Below are 21113 nucleotides of genomic sequence, written 5' to 3' on the forward strand. Positions count from 1 at the left end.
TAAGTAGGTTATTCTCAAATTTGATTAACATCCATCTAGCCACTATGGATAGTCTTCATTCCATTATTATTTTTTTTTTTTTTTTCAAATTTGATACTGTTTTTCTTCACCACCACTTTCTCTGAAAGGACATTCCAGGTATCTGATCTGTAAAAGGCATTTCCTGATGCTCTGAATCTTCCCACTTGGAACTTCACCTTTTGACTTCCTCTGAAACAAGCTTGTGTCTTGTGTGATAATTCCTTTCAGGTGTTTGAATGTGTCTGTTATATCACTCCTGTTTTTTTTCTTTATCTCTAAGTATACATATTTAAAGGAGGGGGGGTCATGCATTTCATGTACCTCCTTTCTGTGGTACAACCAAAGCGGTTTACATATATATTATATGCAGGTACTTTCTCTGTCCCTAAGTATTTATACCTGGAGCAATTAAGGGTTAAGTGACTTACCCAGGGTCACAAAGGGGCTGCACTGTGCATCAAACCCAGATCCCCAGGTTCTCAGCCCACTGCGCTAACCCAGATTCTTCTTCCTAGAGCTGGATCTTTTTAATGTTTTATTTGTGTTTTTCTGAACCACCTCTAGGCTCTCTTTGCCAGTGCTTATTAATTTCTTTGGGCTATGACCCCATGATCATGGCTAAAAAAAAAATGTGTGCCCCCCCCCCCCCCCTCATCTTCACCCTTCAGAGATGCACAATATGCATCTATGGCAAGCCCATTTAGGTCGTGACCCCCAAATGTGATTTCTATGACACTACTTGGGGTTCCGACCCATAGTTTGGGAAGCTTTGCTCTACCCATATCAAGTTCTGGAAGCCGTATTCCAGGTCAGGCCCCACCACACCTTGTAAAGTGGCATTATCACTTTTATTCTGCTGGAGGAGTAGCCTAATGGTTAGTGCAGCGACCTGGGGAACTGGGTTTGATTCCCACTGCAGCTTGTTACACTTGGCAAGTCCCTTAACCCTCCATTGCCCTGGGTACAAAATAAGTCCCTGTATATAATATGTAAACCTCTTTAATTGTAACCACAGAAAGGCAATATATCAAATCTTCCTTTTCCCTTTTATACAGACCAGTATCCTCTTGGCACTGGTCATCAGCTGTGACATTATTTCACTACCTTAAGGTTATCAGGCTTTGCATAGCAAAAAATTGTGCATATCTGTGATATATGGCAGGGGTGGGGTACCCCAAGCTCCAGCTCCACCCATAACCCCCACCTATCTGTTCTTCAGTGTTCACCGGTCCCTGCCTATGCCCTTGCTTCTCCCACACCCCATTACTCATATCTCATCCCTTGATCAGCCTCTTGTGTCTTCCTCCCAGTCCCAGCTCACATTTCCACCTGTCCCCTTTTCAGTCCCTGATCACTTCTCCAACCTTTATATTCAGTCTGTTATCTCCGAGTCCTTTCCCTACCACAACATTGCCCCCTTTTGCCACCCTCATCTGCACATGAGCCCCTGATTGCCTTTCTCCCAACCTCAGCCCCTGCATCAGGTTCATCGCCAAGTTGCAGCCCCTTTCTCCTACCTAGTCCCTTGTCAGTCCCCAGTTCCTACATCAGATCCATCTCCACATCTGCCCCCTTGTTGCTCACCAGACCCTTTAAATCCCCTGCAGAGTGACAGGTGCTTTATGTTTCCACTGCCACCACACTGCAGGCGAGAGAAAGCGGGAGTTGGCAGGAAATTTTGGGTGAGGCCAGGAGCCCGTGTGGATCTGTGGCCACCCCCTCCCATTTTTAGTGCCTATAGTATATTTTCTGATCGTAACCACAACTTTCAGCAAACTCCAGTCATTCAGAGACCATCCTGTTTTTTAAACACCCAGTCCTTAACAGTAGGGAAATGCACTACAAATCTAAGAATGCCTAGTATTGGGCAGTTGGAAAACTTGGACTGATTCAGTGATCTTTATTGATTGAAAGTGTTAGTTAATCATAACCGAGTTCTGAAACTTTTTGCATACATTGGAGGGCGGCTTTCTGGTCTGAAGATTTTATTTATGGTGAAAGCAGGCCAAAAATAAAGCAAATTACTAAAATAAAAATTGTCTAGGAACCAAGAACTGATCTTTTAGCTGCTCATAGCAGTGACTCTGTCATTCTAGAGTTCTCTTCTTTTTGCAGTAGCCTTTGGAAAGAACTGGGACCCCATTTCCTAGAATATAATGGGTGTGAGAATGTAGATTATTCTTTTTCTCCACAATCAATTGCATTTCTTAGACTCTTGCAAAGAGAAAATTTGACAAATGAATGTGAAGAACAGCCAGCACTTAACACAAGTGGTGAAATTACAGTTTTATAATTAAGGGCCTTTTTAAAATTCAAGTAGAAAGGCAATATGCTGTACTTGGAAACGGTGACGCACAACTGGAGAATCTACAGGTCATAATTATTTGATGATGGGAACAAGTGCTTCAAAATGAAAGCAGTTATTTTTTTTTGTAAATAATGGCATATTCAGTCTTTTTACATTTCCTCACCACAGTTAAAACGTGGTTTGCTTTTTGTAAATTTATTTCCAGGTTATATATATAGTGTATGCAGAATGTTATGTTTTATGCATTCATATTCATGTAAACAAAGTTAAAATCTGTGCACGTTATTCTTCAATTCACTTATGCATGGCTGTGCAACCAGCATAAAACAGTGGCGTAGCCACAGATGGGCCTGGTTGGGCCAGGGCCCACCCACTTAGGACTCAGGCCTACCCAATAGCACAGGTTTAGTGGTAGCTGGTGGGGATCCCAAGCTCCACCAGCTGAAGATTTCCCCCTGATAATAGCGAAAACACTACTGTCCACGATACCGGCACCTGTGCATGCTCAGTTTTCAGCGCATGCCTGCTGCAGACTGCCAAGGTGGAAAGAAGTGTTTTCCCACCAGCTGAGGTATCTTTTTGGTGGGGGAGGGGGGAAAACTTGGTGCCCATCCACTTCTTGCCTAGGCCCACCCAAAATCTGTTGTTTGGCTACGCCCCTGGCATAAAAGATTATAGAATATATCATTGCAGAAATATGTGCTGTAGGTATAATTGCCAAATATTCTCAGTCGAACCATAGAGTATGTGCTCATCATAAACTAGTGCGTTCTCCTGGTCAAATGAATTATACACTGGACTCACCTGGATAGTAATAGGAGAGGGTGTAGCCTGATGTGTTAACTCTTGAGGTGGACACTGAGCAGTGAACTTTCCATGTGCAACCTCTGTAGGTGTTAAAAACAAACAAACAAACAAACAGTGGAACAGGTACACAAAGCCTGTGATTTTATCTCCCTGCAGATAGCTGAAAGCCAATACTAGTGGCTTTCAGCTTCTTAAAACATATAGAACTACCACATTTGTTTTAGAAAGTTATTTTCAATTTAGAATAATAAAATTTAAAACAAAAGCAAAAACCACTGAACACAAGTAGTTGTCAGTTCATTTTCTGGCAGTGTATTACTCTGCTAAAAAAAAACAAAACACCTAGGGCTAGGTTTACTAAGCGGCATTATGGGAGTGTTAGCGTTTTTAATGCACGTAAATGGTTTACGTGCATTAAACGCTAATGGGCCCATAGAAATGTATAGGTGCGTTAATGCCTTAAATTTACAGGTGCGTTAAAAATGCTAACGCACCTTAGTAAACATACCCCTTAGCCTTTTATGGATTGTTCCATGCTGTTACCATTTCAGAGCTTTTGTGCACTCAAAGTTCACATGAATCTTACATTTTTGTGTCTGCTGAAGAAGGGCCAACCTGACCATTACCTTGCAGCATAGTCTCCCTATGGAAGAGCTCCTGGCTAGAGCAGGGCCTTGAGCATTTGCGGATGCTTAAGGCCCACACTGGCCACTGTCTTCCATTGACATGCTGATTGCCACATTTGGTTAGACCCCCCCTTCCCCCCCCCCCCCCCCCGAAAGGGAGTGGGGTATGGGGAAGTAAGCTGCAGAACACCTCAGGGCAGGGAAACTGAAGGAATAGGGAAAGGGAGAGATGCTAGATGTGAGTGGGGTTGGGGGAGAGGAGACATAGCTGAAGTATCAGCTAGGGTGTCAGACACCCTTGGACAGAAAAGTCAACTGCACACTACAACTCAAAGCAGAAATGAAAGGTAAATATGTTTTTCTGGCAATTATAGCTACAGCTTTGCACATACTGATGATGTGTAAGGAGAACTGTTAACCAAGAGTATGAGAATCTTGTACATGGTAATAGGGTGTGCATTTGCCAAATGGAAAATCAGCAGTGTCTGTTTATTTTTGCATCAGTATATGGTACACTTCCTGTTAGGAGTGCCCTATTTTTGTACAAGATCTGAGCGTTTCATTAAAAATATTTACAGGTATCAAAGTTTCCTGGCTTTGTGTTCTAAAACTAAAGAAAAAAAAGCTGTGTTTCAGTTTTGATGATTTACATCTACATTTTTGTCCACTTTATAACTGGAATTGGTGGCTACATAGGAAATTAAAAGGAAAAGGGGATGGATTTGGTATGCCACCTTTCTGTGTTTACAATCAAAGCAGTTTACATATTATATATAGTACTCATTTTGTACCTGGGGCAGTGGATGGTTAAGTGACTTGCTCAGTCGCAAGGAGCTGTAGTGGGAATTGAGCCCAGTTTGATCATCCCTGCAGGTCTATTCCTTTCCCTGCTTCTCTTCTGTGCATTGTTTTTTGGGACACCATCATTTCTTGCAGCGTTTGGCCAATCAGTTAAGTGATCCTCACCAAATTATTTTCTTTCTAGAGTTCTACACACCTTACGAGCTGCTTTCTTAATCTTAGACATTCCTTAGTGCAGTTGTTCCCAAACTGGTTGTAAATCAGTGGATGGTTGGGGTGGGGGGTCACAGATATAATGCCATTGCTCCTGGATGGTCTTTCACTCCAAGCTTTAGCTGGCAGGGTCAGTCAGCATAGGGCTTGCTCTTCCTGTACAACTGCCCTGTTAATCTACAGAGCTGGCATCTGTGAGCATGCACTGACTCACTGGTTAAGTGCTGACTACTGCTGCTGGAGGTGAGTGGAGGGCTGCAATTTTGCTTTGGTCATAGGGGTTCATATGAAATTTCATTGTCAAAATGGGATCATATTGGATAAAAGTTTGGGAAGTGCTTCCTAAGAGGTTCATTTCTTATTTTCCTTGGTTGCTGCTTTTCACTTAATCCCACCTATAAACATCCTGGTTTGAGTTCGTCCTCCAGCATCATTGCTCACCTCAAGCACTTTTGCATATAAAGCGTGATTGATCAAGCACACACTTGGAGTGACGTCAGGAGAATGGAACAGCTCTTGCAGAGCTCAGAACTAAGTGTAAAGTTGAACACAGCAATCTCCTTAAGTCCTCAGTTTGGTAAATGGGCACAAAAAAACTCTACATTTTTGTCCACTTTATAACTGGAATTGGTGGCTACATAGGAAATTAAAAGGAAAAGGGGATGGATTTGGTATGCCACCTTTCTGTGTTTACAATCAAAGCAGTTTACATATTATATATAGTACTCATTTTGTACCTGGGGCAGTGGATGGTTAAGTGACTTGCTCAGTCAAGGAGCTGTAGTGGGAATTGAGCCCAGTTTGATCATCCCTGCAGGTCTATTCCTTTCCCTGCTTCTCTTCTGTGCATTGTTTTTTGGGACACCATCATTTCTTGCAGCGTTTGGCCAATCAGTTAAGTGATCCTCACCAAATTACTAAACACATGTCACAACACGATTAAATTTGAAGTTAAACATAGTGTTTCATCGATTGCTTTTCTAGATGTGGATGTACATTTAGACCAACTCCACGTGAACACCTCTGTACATATCAAACCCACTGACAGAAATACGACTTTACAATATAACAGCATGCATCCGTATCATTGCAGGACCAACATTCCTTTTGCACAATTTCTTCGATATAGAAGAATTTGTTCTTCTCGAGAGGGTTATGTACAACAAGCCACCCAATTACAATCTAAATTAATAGATCGAGGTTATCCTAAACAATTGGTGGCCAAGGCCAAAAAAAGAGCTGGATACAATCACAGAGATTGGTTGTTACACCCTCCACCAAAAACTCAGGAGATAGAAGAAACATTGACATTTGTTACACGTTTTAATGTTCATTCGAATAAAATGATCAAAATTGTCAAACGCCATCTATCTTTGTTACAAGTCCATCCTTGTCTTCAAGATTTACGCGTGATTTTTGCCTTCCAACGCAACAGTAACTTTAATGATGTGTTATGTCCTGCGGATGTTTGGAATAGAGACACCGTTGGACGAAGAGACGAGGGTTGCCACAGCTCATGTGGACATTGTTCTGTGTGCAATATTATGACACAGTCTCGCACTTTCATGGATCCCCAGTTAAAGAAAACGTATATGCTTCATGCCAATACTAACTGTGCTTCATCGCATGTAATATACGTTATTACATGCCCGTGTGGTTTATGTTATGTGGGACAAACTTCACGGAATTTAAGAACTCGGTTAATTGAACACCGACATTGCATACATACGGGTAAAGTGCATGAGCCCATGGTCACACATTGTTTGAAATATCAACATCAATTTTCGGCGTTAAAGTGCATTGTATTAGAACAAATTAAAATAACAGAAAGGAAGGGAGACATCAGACGAATGTTAAGACAAAGAGAACAACGTTGGATATTTAATTTACAGACTGTTATTCCCAAAGGTTTAAATGTGGCGATTGAGTGGAAAGCGTTTCTTTGAATAGTGCTCCGTCTGATTGGATGGAAATGAGATGACGTCAGACGCTGAGTATTTAAACTTTCCACGGGTATAGAGAAGCTGTCCGCCATTTTCTGTTCCAGTGAGATTGGAGACGGAGATATTTTACAGGCTTGGGATTGTGTACAGTGTGAAAGATTCCCCTGAAGCAGCTACTATATCTAGCGAAACAGGGCTTCCCTGTCGGGACCTTTCGAATGTCAAAAGAACATATTGAACACGGCTGGACTTTCTAAGCATTCTTACATTGAGATAAGTACTTTTGCCAAGCTTGAATGTATTTGAAAACAGTGTCTCTTATGCATCTGTTTGTTGGGACTAGACATTTATAAGTCATTTAGTGGAGTTTTTTTTGAGACCCATAACTGATAAGGCCTCCTCATTATACAAAAGGCTTGTCCTTTAAGAACGAGGATCAGCCGAGTGACCTGAGGTCTTTTTTTCTCCACTTTGTTGTTACATCAATAGTTTCCCGCAAACACGTTGCATAACGGGTAGGAGAGTGACAGTATTATTGAAAATAGATCCTACTTATTCCGGAATATTACAGTGATACTACACAAAAAAACTCTCCCATTTATACCACAGCTTTTCCCTCTCTATCTTATCCACTAATTATACTTTACTATTCCTTTTAAGCTTTCTTCTTCATCTCTCAGCCAAAGTCTGGGTTACATCCCTGCCTGCATTGCGACAGATAAATTGGAACTATGGTACCCATTCCCAGTATTTAATTTGCTTGTCTTCTGTATAGGCGCATGGTATAATCGCACCTCGTGTGCAGTCCATGTTTTGCCCAGCCCTGCAGCTTAGGCCATAGCACAGGTGTGATAAGATGCAGCTAAACTGGATTTGAGACTGCGTAGATGTGGCATGAAGGTAATGTGATTGAGCTCAACTTGCAGTTACGATTTATGAAATATACAACAGGTGTATACAGAGCTTTCCACAGAGACAATGGACAGTCTCTAGTCCTTTGGATATTACTGTCCAGTCAGGATAGACAGAACACGACTCAAAACAAGAGGTTTTGAGTTAAAATAGTGAGCAGGTGATTTTCCTTCAGCCAACCTCTGCTCAAGGGAAGTCATCTTCTTTTTTAGGCTAGTAGAAGCCTCTTTGCCACACCATGGTGGTTTCAAAGTTGGTTTAGGCAGTCCTTTTGAGCTTATGGATACATGTGGCCAGAGCAGTTGGAGACTTTAACTAAATTCCTTATATCAAGTTTCCTTTAAAACAAAAATAATGTTAAATGCTTTTGCAGCAGTTTTATTCAGTGATGATGTCAAATATAATTGCATAAGTGAACCTACTGTGAAGGATATCCACTACCTTGATGCCATTCATCAGCATCAGTCTGTATTCCCCTAAGAACTAGATCCAAAACATTCCCTGTTTTTTTGGTGCCATGGGCAGCTACTGCACAGAGCAGTCATTTGTGGCATCTAGGAAAGTTATCTCTGTAGCATGTCCTCATGTGCCATTCACCCAAAATCAATCAAACGTATAAACGGCAAGTGATTGACTCACCTGCAAATGCGCAGTAGAGTCTTCCCTCTCTGTCCCGCCCTCGCGTCAAGACGTGATGACGTCAGAGGGCGGAACAGAGAGGGAAACGGAGTCGGAGTCACTGTCGGATGCTGCTGCCTAGAAATGAACATCGCGCGCACCAACCTCCACCCTCCCCCCCATCCCCACCGCCGCTCCCGCCCTCCTCCGTATCGGGCCCCCTGCACTGACCTGAGAGCGCCTCTCACCTCTGTGTGGAAGCGCTGCAGGCAGCAGGTGAGAGGCGCTGTCAGGTCAGTGCAGGGGGCCTGGCACGGAGGGGGGAGGGAGCGGCGGCGAGGAGGATAGCTGGAAATCTTGCCCGTTTTAATGGGCTTAACGGCTAGTACTGAGATAATTGAGATCAATAATATTCATCCCCTCTCAGTCATATTCTGTTTGTAGATTCAGCTTCATGATGAAAGGGTTCAGAATTTCATTAGTTCAGACTTATTTTTGTAACTTTTAAATACAACTGAATTGCTAATTTTGAGTTGTCTTCACCATGTTCAGTTTGTACTAATAATCCCTATCTGATAGAGAGCCACGTTTTTGGACAGCACTGCATCAGCAAAATAGAAGAACAGACACACACACCAGAGCCACGTATGTCAATATGTTCACACTGATTCTTCTTTTGTATGGATTATTCATGTATATGGGTTTAGCTTATGATTTAATTTACCGCCTTTTTGAAGGAATTCACTCAAGGCAGTGTACAATAAGAATAAATCAAACATGGGCAATAGGCAATTATAGCAGTAAAAGTATTCAAATACAAAGTATGGCATACTACACTACTTACAATGTCAACACAATGCATAATAGAACGTTTAATTGACAGTAAACGGTATAAGCAAAGATGGAACATATAGATAGGTAAGAGAGTAAGAAGAATTAGAGAGTAAGGTGACTAATTTAAAGAAAGTTGCCCAGGAGGTCCGAGAGATGGTTAATATAGAGATAGGTAAGTGAAGTTAGAAAATAAGGTGACTAAAGAAATGTGCACATGAGGTCAGAGAGATGGTTAAATATTATATCAGGTAGTTCAAGGGTTATGCTATACTTCAGAGATTCTTAGCCTTTTGAGGTTGGGTGCCCCTTTAACTGATCAATGAGACCCTTGTACCCTCTTCCTAAACCACGTGTCCTCAAGTGACTACTGACAGCTACATGCCGTGCTTTTTTTGTGCCAGTATGTGCAGGTATGGCATACTGGCACCTTTTTTTTCTGAGGGCCGGCTCACCTGCCCGCCTGCAGCTTCCTGATTTTCCGTTCGTGCCCCCTGTGTTGAAATCTACTTTTTACCCAAAGTCGCAGTGGTGAAACAGCAGTGAAAGCAGCAGGCGGGCTCACCTTCTCCTCGCATCCCTTCTCTCTCAGCGTCCCACCTTCTTCTGATGTAATTTCCTTCCGTGAGGGTGGGACACTGAGAGGGAAGGGAAGCGAGGAGGAGGCAAGCCTGCCTGCTGCTTTCACTGCCGGTTTGCCACTGCAACTTTGGGTAAAATAGAAGATTTCAACGCAGGGGGCACAAACAGAAAGTCGGGGAGCTGACGGTGGGCAGGTGGAGCTGGGATTGGAATGATCTCAGGGGCAGGTGGAGGCTGGGGTGAGTCACTGGACATGGAAGGGAGGGGGAAGATAGGGGGCAAAGGAGAATCGCTGAACATGGAGGGGAGGGCAGAGGAGAATCAGTGAACATGGATGGGAGGGGGAAGATAGGGGGCAAAGGAGAATCGCTGAACATGGAGGGGAGGGCAGAGGAGAATCAGTGAACATGGATGGGAGGGAAGGATAGGGGCAAAGGAGAATCAGATGTGGATGGGAGGGGAGGCCAGAGGAGAATCGCTGGACAGGGAGGGGAGAGAGGAGAATCACTGGACATGGATGGGATGGAAGGATAGGGGCAAAGGAGAATCGCTGGACATGGAGGGGAGAGAGGAGAGTTGCTGGACATGGATGGATGGAGGGGAGGGCAGGAGATGCTGGACATAGATGGAGATGAGGGAAGACAGGAAGGAGATGCACATGGATGGAGGGGAGGAGTGAAAGGAGAAATGCTGGACATGGATAAAGTGGAGGGCAGGGAAGAGAAATGTTGGAGGGAAGGAAAGATAAAGGAAGGAGATGCACACGGATGGAGGGGAAGGGAGAGAGGAGAAATGCTGGACATTAATGGAGGAGAGGGAAGACAGAGGAAGGAGATGCACATGGATGGGAGGGGAGAGAGTTGAAATGCTTGACATGGATGGAGAGAAGGAAAAAGAGAGGACTGAGGAAGTGAGAGAAACATGGATGGAGGGGATGGGGAAAGGATAAATGCTGTACATGGGTGGGGAGAAAAGACAGAAGAGGAGATGCACATGGATTTAGAGGAGGTGAGAAATTCTGGACATGGATGGAGGAGAGGGAAAAGAGAGGAAGTGAGATGAACATGGATGGAGGAGAGGGAAGAGAGAGGAAGTAAGATGAACATGGATGGAGGGTAGGAGAGCGGAGAAATGCTGGAAATGGATGGAGGAGAGGGAAGAGAGAGGAAGGAGATGCATACTGACGGAGATGAAGGAAAGGGAAAAGAGGAGGAAAACTGCACATGAATGGAGAAAATAGGCAAAAACTGGATCCACTCTATACCTCCTCCAGTCAAGTCTGCGGAGGACCCAGCTTTTACCTATGAATTTAGAGCAAGAAATTAAGAAGAAAGGAGGAAAGTAAAGAAATAAATGGAAAAGAAGCCCTGGAAACGGAGTTAAGGGAACAGATAGAGAGCACATGGATGGATCAGAGACTGGGACCAACATGATCAGAAAAACAAAGTCACCAGACAACAAAGGTAGAAAAATAATTTCATTTTCATTTTAGTGTTTGGAATATGTCCAATTTGAGAATTTACATCTGCTGTCTGTTTTTTGCACTGGGTATACTGGAGCTGTAACAGCTTACAGAAATTAATTATAATGAAAAAAAAGCACAAGTTATTTTTTTTTCTTCTATATTGGTATAGTATTTTCAATGATAACTGTTTATATGCGCCATGGCTGGTATAAGGGGTGTGAATACTGTGGGTGTGGCTACCATATGGACAGAGCCATAGATGGTGACCCCCCACCCATAATGAGTACCAGTACCTTTTTTCCTACAAAAAAAAGCATTGGCTACATGTGCTCACTAACTGTGAGCTGCTAAAATTACAGTAATACACGGTTATAGTACCAAAGAAGTCACACTTAAAGCTCCAGTGCTACATAAATTGCACATAATGTTGAATAAAATGACTGTTTACAAACAATAGAGTACTAGGAAACATTTTCTTCTTAAGCATTACAACAACAATTCAGTAATTTCAGTAATTAAGTCACAGCTGGTACCTGTTCGACTTTCTCAAAGACGCATCTTGTTAACATAAGTTGGAGGTTTTCTTTATACACCTGTACAAAGCTAATTTCTTAGATAATATGTATACAGGCCAGCGTTTAAGTCATATTTTATTTCACTATTCCCATTGCCTCTTGGAAATACGTTTCATGACTCAGAGGGGCAACAAGCCTGAGAGAGAATTTAAAGAGATCCCGCATACTTATAACAGCAGTGGTGATGGCCTTTGGACTATGGTGGCTTGTGTGGAACCCCTTGGTGCCACTGTACATGCTAGGTTAGGAATACCCCTATACTTGCTATCTTTGTCCTCATAACCTTCCTGACAAGGTTGTTCCTATTCATGTCATCATAGTTGCTACTATATTACTGCAGCTGTGCAGTGCATAGAGTAAGTTGTTAATATTGTTAAATGGATAATCTCTTCTTGCCTTTGGATCTGCAGACACTTTTTCTTCACAGATCAAAGGAAAATAATTCAGAAAAGATTGCACTTGTTATTTTGGACACACTGATCTCACATGCTGCTACACTCCATTGATTGCTGTAGCTATGATAAGCGCTAATGTGTGCTTACCACAGGTTAAAATGGCTTACCGCAAGAGGCGCTCGGGTATCCTGCTGTAAGTTTTGGATTAGTATGTGCAAACCAGGGGCATAGTCAGACTTCGGCGGGAGGGGGGTCCAGAGCCTGAAGTGAGGGGCCCCACCGCCGCCACCAACAACAACTTTGACCCCCCCCCCCCCCCCCGCCGACTACCCTCTCGACCCCCCTCCCGCCGCCGCCAACCCTCCCCGCCATCGCCGTTGCCTACCTTTGCTGGCGGGGGACCCTAACCCCCACCAGCCGAGGTCCTCTTCTTCCTTCGTTCTGTTTCTGAGTCTGACGTCCTGCACGTATACGTTCAGGATGTCAGACTCTGAAACAGAGCAAAGGAAGAAGAGGACCTCGGCTGGCGGGGGTTGGGGTCCCCCGCCAGCAAAGGTAGGCAACGGGGGGTTGGCGATGGTAGGGGGGTCGAGAGGGTTGTCGGCAGGGGGGGTCCAGGGCCAAATCTGTGGCCCCACGTAGCTACGCCCCTGGCGCACACCACAGGCTAGAAAATATTTATTAATTTTGTTTTTGGGGGGGGGGGGAGAGGCGTGGATGTTTCTGGGCTAATCAGTTAGTGTACAGTAACTGATTAGCACAAGGGTTGCATGTGAGCCCCTTACCACCTACAAAATAGGCGTCGTAAGTGCTCACATGCTAATTTTTTTTTTAATGGCAGTCACTAATGGCAAAACTAGTGCATGGCTATTAATTCAGAACCTAGAAAAATCATTCACTTTACAGTTGCATAGAAATGGCCTTAGCATGTCCGTAAGGAGGCACTAGAGACACTTTTTACCACAGCTTAGGGCCTTACGGTTACATAGCTGAATTGTTCTACTAAATATAATGTTTGTATTTTATTTTCTAAATTGGTATTAAATCTTTCTCTTGGAAACTTTGACACCACCTGTGGAGATGACAATACATTTCTGAGATTGCTGGAGTCCAGTTTTTGAAAATGAACCCCTCCCATTTAGCTCACATAAATAAACTGAAGCTGCTGTACCATTAAAATGATGCTTGTGTTCTGCAGAAAACAAGGAAGTGTTGGGATTTACATTTTGTGGGACTTTTCTCCAATTTTGCTGGTTTTTATACCAAAATAGAAATCACAGGAGGTTTGTTTCAACAGGACTACAAGTGTCCCTGTCCTCTACTCAGACCATAGATATTTCCTTAAAGATGAGGTGGTTATCCCCACCATAACCAGTGCCTGCTTTGATTAACTACATTTTTTTTAAGTGAGCTGCTCTGCACTGTAGTGAACTTCCAGTTCCAGCAGCCAGACATTATGGAGCCTTCTGTATCTCCATCAAAACTATGCAAGCTATGAAGATAAATTGCTTTAAAGATAAACTTCAGTAATGTCCTTGTGAACATCAGCAGAATAATTTAGTTCCTTTCTTGATTGCTTGTGAAATATTTGAACAAATCCTTGGAAACTTCTGATTTAAATCAATTTATCTTAATTATAGCTTCTTATGTGCAGTTTGTGTAATTTCTGAATATGCTAGTGGGTTGTCTTCTGTCATATATTATAACTTGGGCATAAATTGATAGATTTATTTCTATTATTTTGAAGCAATAGACCCATTTTCTGTAGTGTAAGGCCCAGGCGCCTGTGATGGCTTCCACTGACTCCTAAGTATTTATTTATTTATTTTATTGCATTTGTATCCCACATTTTCCCACCTATTTGTGGGCTCAGTGTGGCTTACAATACATTGTGAATGATGGAAATACAATGTGTTACAGTACAATTATGGGTTACATTATGAGGAGTTGTGGGAAGACAAAGTCAAGTCAAAATAACATTTGGAGTGTAGAAAATATAGAATGTTACAAGGGGAAAAGATAGGGCGATAGAACAAAAGCACGAAAACCTTAAGGTATAGCAATTTTATATGTGGGTGGAGTGTTTGGGGTAAGAGAATTTAGAAGAAAGTGTATTGGTGCATTTCTGTTAGTATGTATGGAAATGCACCAATACACTTTCTTCTATGGCTTTCTGGCTCAGGATGTAGTGCTGCCTCTGGAGCAGCTATCCTGTTTTCTTCTGCCACTGCATGGCTCTCATGCTGTTTTTACAAGTCTTTGAGAACAGTTCAGGAGTTCAGGCATGGTGCAGTGCCACAAAGCGACAAACACAGAAGAACACAGGTCCTCCGCGTAGAAAAAGCAAACGAACACAGCGGAGGTGACACACAGGATCACGCAAAACAAAACGTCCAATGGACTCAAAGAGTTCACATCAGAAGCTTTATTCAAATTATAATGGACGACATGAATCGTGTTTCGGCCACAAAGGCCTGCTTCAGGAGTCCCTGTGAAATGTAAATATATGGCTGCTCAGTGCTATATAGGTATAGAAACCAAAGTAAACCTTGTCTGTATATGTCAGTAGCAGGAGCACCAACAAACAGAGTTGCTACTAAAGAAACAGCACTGACGTCAGGCCCACCGGTCTATAATTTCCCAGATCAGCTCTGGGAGCCGGTTGATATTGTGTATCTGGATTTTCAAAAGGGCATTTGAAACCCTCTCAGGGTGTGACAGCTGCCAAGAAAGCAAATAGAATGTTAGGTATTATTAGGAAAGGAATGGAAATCAAAAATGAGGACATTACGATGTCTTTGTATTGCTGTATAAACGACCGCACCTTGAATACTGTGTGCAATTCTGGTCACTGCATCTCAAAAAATATATGGTGGAATTAAAAAAAGGTACAGAGAAGGGTGACAGAAATGATAAAGGGGTGGGACAACTTTCCTATGACGTCCTACAGAGATCCCTGTTTCAGGACTCCATCAGGGATGCCAGTGCTGTACCTATTACGTTTTGAGCAGTTAGTGAAATAGCAACAAACTACTGAATCATGCACTAAATATTGAGAAGTTCGCTCCTTACTGTTTTTTGGACATACCTGTGTTGTTTATTTTAGAAATGTGATGACCGATACTCTGAGAGCTTTATTTCAGTCAACAGACATTGTGTTACTTTGTTTATTAGATTCCTTGTGGACCTTTTTACAATCATTGTTTGATACTAATTATTCCCTTCCCATGTTTTTTATTTTTAATAAGTGAGCCAAATTGCTGGACTTTATTCACTGTGAGAGTAAGTTCGGCAGTGGATTACAGCCTATACTGAATTCTCCTTTGTTTCCCTTTCAAAAAAAAATTTTTTTTTCAGATTGTTAGCCTGATATTAAAGCATAGGTCCCTTAGAACCTGATATATATATTTTTGTAGTGATTCTGTTTTTGTGATTTTTGTATATGTTTGTCTTTCCCTTGAGGGGTTTTGTATTTCTAGGATGAACAACATAACAAGCTACATTGAGCCTGCAAAGAGGTGGGAAAATGTGGGATACAAATGCAATAAATAAATAAATAAATCTTGCCAGGTACTTGTAACTTGGATTGGCCACTGTTCGAAACAGTATGCTGGTCTTGATGGACCTTCGTTCTGTCCCAGCATTTTAATGCTTATGTTCTTATGAACTGCATAGCTTTCTTAACTGTTGCTGTGGGACAGTGGCACCCTATGGTTAAATCATAAAGTCCATCTTTTGAAATTTGTTAACAGAAACCAGTGACGTAGCTAGGTGGGGCCAAGGGGGCCTGGGCCCCTCCAAATTACCTCCAGGCCCCTGGTTTTGCTGGCGGGGGTCCCCAACCCCCACCAGCTGAAGCCTTGTCCAGCACCGGTCTCTGGCGCCACCGAGTTGCCTGCTGTGCTATCTCTTCCCCCCTCATGTCCTGCACACTCCTCTTAGTGAAATTGACCATGACCACTGCCAGCCAAGGTACTTTGCTGCAGGAGTGGGTGGGGAATGGCAAGGGCGGCGGAGGGAGCGGCGATGGAGTGGCAGACTAAAATGTGCCCCCACCTCGTGTTCTGGCCCCCTCTCACCGTGAGGTCTGGCTACGCCCCTGACAGCAACATCTAATAGTCTGAGATATTATCGTGCTTGGTGTCCTTTTGTTGTACTTTCCAAATCAACAGAATGTATGGGTACCTTTCCAGTCAAACTGCACCACCTCTGTTTGTTCCAGATCAGAAACCCTATAAACAGGAGGAATAACTTCAAACAGGCTGCATGAGTATATGCATTACTTAAAACGGATATCTTGTCCATTTAAAATGATATCCCTGGTTTCCATCTGAAAATTGGCTTAGTTTCTCTAACAAAAGTATATATAGATACACCAACAGGTATAAGGTACTAGCAAGAGTCCCACTTATTTATTTCATAAAACTTGATATACCGTTGTGGCCTCACAAACAGGCATAAAGCGGTTTACAAAATGGAAAAACTAAAAACGATTAATGGTATACAATAAAAACAGAGTAATCATTTTTTTAAAAATTAACTAACTTCATGAGGTAGAAGGAAAGGTCAATGTGAACAGATGAGTCTTCAGGGCTCATTTAAAGGTCTGGAGCGAAGGCTGATTACGGGAAGATTGTTCAGAGTTTGGGCTCCAGATAACTGAAAGCAGTGTCATGTGTAGTTGTTAAGCAGAGTTGTGTAGAGGAGGGAAGGGAAGGGAAGGGCAAGAAGGTTGTGGTTAGCTGACTGGCCAAGCTTTTCTCTGCATAGGCTTATGTCTTTAATCTCCTTATTCCCTAAACAACTCAGTGCTGTCTACAGTCAGCTAACCAGAACCTTCTTACCCTTCCCTCCTCTACACAACTCTGCTTAACAACTACACATGACACTGCTTTCAGTTATCTGGAGCCCAAACTCTGAACAATCTTCCCGTAATCAGCCTTCGCTCCAGACCTTTAAATGAGCCCTGAAGACTCATCTGTTCACATTGACCTTTCCTTCTACCTCATGAAGTTAGTTAATTTTTAAAAAAATGATTACTCTGTTTTTATTGTATACCATTAATCGTTTTTAGTTTTTCCATTTTGTAAACCGCTTTATGCCTGTTTGTGAGGCCACAACGGTATATCAAGTTTTATGAAATAAATAAGTGGGACTCTTGCTAGTACCTTATACCTGTTGATGTATCTATATATACTTTTGTTAGAGAAACTAAGCCAATTTTTAGATGGAAACCAGGGATATCATTTTAAATGGACAAGATATCTGTTTTAAGTAGTGGAGGAGTGGCCTAGTGGTTAGGGTGGTGGACTTTGGTCCTGGGGAACTGAGTTCAATTCCCGGCACAGGCAGCTCCTTGTGACTCTGGGCAAGTCACTTAACCCTGCATTGCCTGCAGCATTGAGCCTGCCATGAGTGGGAAAGTGCGGGTACAAATGTAACTAAAATAAAAATAATATTTCTTGTGCTGTTGCTAGTGAAAAATAAAGATTCCTTTTCTTCTTCTAACTTAGCCTGAGTTTTTTTTAAATAAGAATAGCAACCAAACGCAGCCTAGTACAAACTGTATCAATCTGATAGAGCTTAAAAATGCACTCTTGACTTTTTACTGTGCTCAGTTACAACAATCCACACCAATTAATACAGCATGGTAGATTTTTAAACTGTACAAATGAAAGAAATACAAAGGGCTAGATTTAGTAAATGAGGCTGGAAAATTAGCACACAAAAAAAAAAAAAGTTGTGCTCAGTGCTACTCTATAATGGGCTCTCAATGATGAGCATCCCTAATTTGGGTACATATCCCCAGTGTTCTGTAACACGACACACACATTTTAGAATAGTGCCTAGCAAGATGTGTGTGAAAATTTAAATTGGTACCAATTAGCACCCAATTAGTGGCACTAATTGGCCCATTAGCCAATTTAGTTGGGTGTACATCTGGGATCGGTGCCCAATTTTGGGTGCCATATATAGAATCTGGGGGGAAATGCGTACAATAAACATTAACAAGAAACCTGTTGGCATTTTACTTTTTTATGACATAATGAAAACAAATGATTCAAAAGTTCCAGCACTGCAGTTCTGAAATATAAGTTATTAAGTCTAGTTACTCTGGTGCTATGTGAGACAATTACTTGCATATCTGTAAAGTGTGTCAAACCCTGACAGGCAAAAGACAGGAAAAACAGGAATGCAAGGCCACCTGTTTCACAAAAGACTTGGCCTTAGGTCTTCTTAGGAAACAGCCTATGACAAGGCCTCCCTACAGGACAGCTGAAGGCCAACTCTCAAACTGTGGTAGGTGGGTGGAAGCACAGAGATAGGACTAGAAACTGAAAGACTAGGAGAAAAGGCCGAGTACATAGTCATAAAAACTCCCAAAGCTCCACCAGATGCAGTTCTCCAGTGCCATTTTGGGCCATTCATGCCTTAGTACATAATAAACTATTTCCTTACACTTATACATTGTTGTTAGGAAAAGCAGTTTGCATTGCAAAACTTCAGAGTGGACTGATTTCAGAGTTAGACAGCTTCAAAAGGTTAAAACTTGGATCTCTATTCATTACATCACAGGATAATAGCATGTTAACACACTATGGACCGTACAGGTCTTTATCTGCCGTCATTTACTATGTTACTATTTAAAATTTATTTGGTGTTGCTGCAGCTAGAAACATCATGCATTGTAGTCACAGCAATAGCTTGTTGGGAAAAGAGAACAAGCTGGACTGTTACAAATCTCTACACAGGGACAAGGGAAAGGAGAAGAGATTTGATATACCGCCTTTCTGTGTTACACTCAGGAACTGCAATCACGCAATACCTCACCTTGTTCACATGTGCAAAATATAGTTAAATGACCATATATTAGAAATGGAAATGTGTATGGGATTACTGAAAAAGTAAATCCCTGGTTGAGAGTCACTGAGCGGAATGACTGGGAGGTCCCTGGGTGGGAGGAAGCCTAGCCCAAGGGGAGCAGCTTTGCAATAAGATGGAGAGGAAAAGTGCCCTGCTTTAGGGGTGGCCCAAGGCAATGTGTTGTCTGAGGCAGGAATGAGATGTCGCCTCCCCCGCCTGGTCTAGCATCTCCCTCCTCAACCCTCTTCCCCATGTTTACCTTATTTTTTTCCCCAAAAGTCAACAGTAGCAGCAATTCCCATAGGCTGCCCTGCTGCTGGCACTGGCCTCTTCACTACTGTGTCCCACCTCTGAGGAAACAGGAGGTTACATCAAAAGGCGGGCCACAGTGGGAGAAAGAGGCTGGTGGTGGCAGCAGGGCAGCCTATGGGAATCACTGCCACTGATGTCTTTTGGAAAAGAAACAAGGAAAATGGTTGAGAAGGGAAGGGGAGAGTGTTGCCCCTGGAGCATGCCACCTGAGGCCCCCACCTCAGGTGGCCTAATGGTAGGGCTACCACTGCCCTGCTGCATATGAGTGACAGGGGAGGTGGAGTTAGTGAGATGATACAAGTGATAGTTGCTCTTTGGTGGGGGGGGGGGGGGGCGGTCTTTGGTTGCCTGATGGTACCCTGCCTGGAGAGGAGTAAATGGAAATCCCAATGAGGAAAGAGTGAGAGACCCAGCATGGGAGAGGGGCCAGGGAGTGCCCATCCCAAGGCCGGGGTGGCTCCAATGCAAAGGCCATCCTGGAGGGAGGTCGGGCCATAGGGGTCTGGACCTGAGATACAGAGGACAGCACAATTTTTGGAGCACTGTTCTTGAGGAAAGGCATGGATGGGAGCCTGAACAAAATGTAAATATTCCTGCTTCAGAATAAGTGTCAGTATATCCCAGGGAGGAAAATATAGAAGAAGAACAGTTTACTTAAAGATTGCACCAGTTGATAGAGAGTTAATTCAGTTGGATGCTCCTGTGGTTTGAAGCTGAAGAATAAACAGTTTGAGTTTTACAAGCTGCTGACTACAGAGTGATCATTGGATCTGAAAGAGTATAGTTAACTCCCAAGACTGCATAACCTAACTACCAGCTTATTTCACCACTGTTCCTTTGGAGTTTGCATTTCTTTTGTGTCCTGGGGAAGAAGAGGGTAATCCCAGTGTCAACACTTCTTTGCCCCAGGTGGAGGCACCGAGCACCAAAAGAGTAAGGGACCAACGGAGACTGCCCTCTGGAGGCTCCAGCCAGATTGGACTCCGAATTCAGGAGCGCCCAAGTAAAGGGGCATTACATAAAATTCTGGAGGCACCGCTGGGGTGTGAAAGAGCTGGGAAAGTACTTTATTTTAAACTGTGGGAAAGACAGTCATCAAGTGAGTGAGCTGCCTTTTGTGGATTACAAATATCGGAGGGCCTGTCACGTAGACCTGGGATTTACAAATTTGTTACTAATAAAGGGACAGGACTATAGAGCAGGCCCAGTAAAAGTTCTACATTTTCCTGCCCAGAGGAAACCCATGCTAATGGACCACAGGAAAGCGTGCCAAAACTGAGTAACTGGGTATAGTGCAGGAAGAACTTGCTAAATCATTGTGGTGGTGATTCCAGTGCTGGTCAGGGAGGTAGAGGATAGTGTGCTCCCATGATGGCACACTATAGAGACTGTGGGAGCAAGTACATAAGTACGTAAGTAAGCACATAAGTAATTCCACACTGGGAAAAGACCAAGGGTCCATCGAGCCCAGCATCCTGTTCACAACAGCGGCCAATCCAGGCCAAGGGCACCTGGCGAGCTTCTCAAACGTACAAACATTCTATACATGTTATTCCTGGAATTGTGGATTTTTCCCAAGTTCATTTAGTAGTGGTTTATGGACTTGTCCTTTAGGAAACCATCTAACCCCTTTTTAAACTCTGCTAAGCCTTCACCACGTTCTCCGGCAACGAATTCCAGAGTTTAATTATGCGTTGGGTGAAGAAAATTTTTCTCCGATTTGTTTTAAATTTACTACACTGTAGTTTCATCGCTTCACATCCACCCGTTCCACTCCACTCATTATTTTATATACCTCTATCATGTCTCCCCTCAGCCATCTCTTCTCCAAGCTGAAAAG

General features: G+C 43.0%; 1 long non-coding RNA gene across 1 annotated transcript; it reads left to right on the plus strand.

Moving 5' to 3' along the window:
- Positions 1-1008: 1008 nt before the first annotated feature.
- LOC115458292 lies at positions 1009-17630 on the plus strand. Its single transcript, XR_003940035.1, has 3 exons — positions 1009-2453; positions 13752-13756; positions 17617-17630. It is a non-coding gene; the product is annotated as an uncharacterized LOC115458292 (long non-coding RNA).
- The last annotated feature ends 3483 nt before the right edge of the window (positions 17631-21113 follow it).

The sequence above is a fragment of the Microcaecilia unicolor genome, chromosome 1 (assembly GCF_901765095.1).
Source record: "Microcaecilia unicolor chromosome 1, aMicUni1.1, whole genome shotgun sequence".
In the NCBI taxonomy this organism is placed as follows: Eukaryota; Metazoa; Chordata; class Amphibia; order Gymnophiona; family Siphonopidae; genus Microcaecilia; species Microcaecilia unicolor.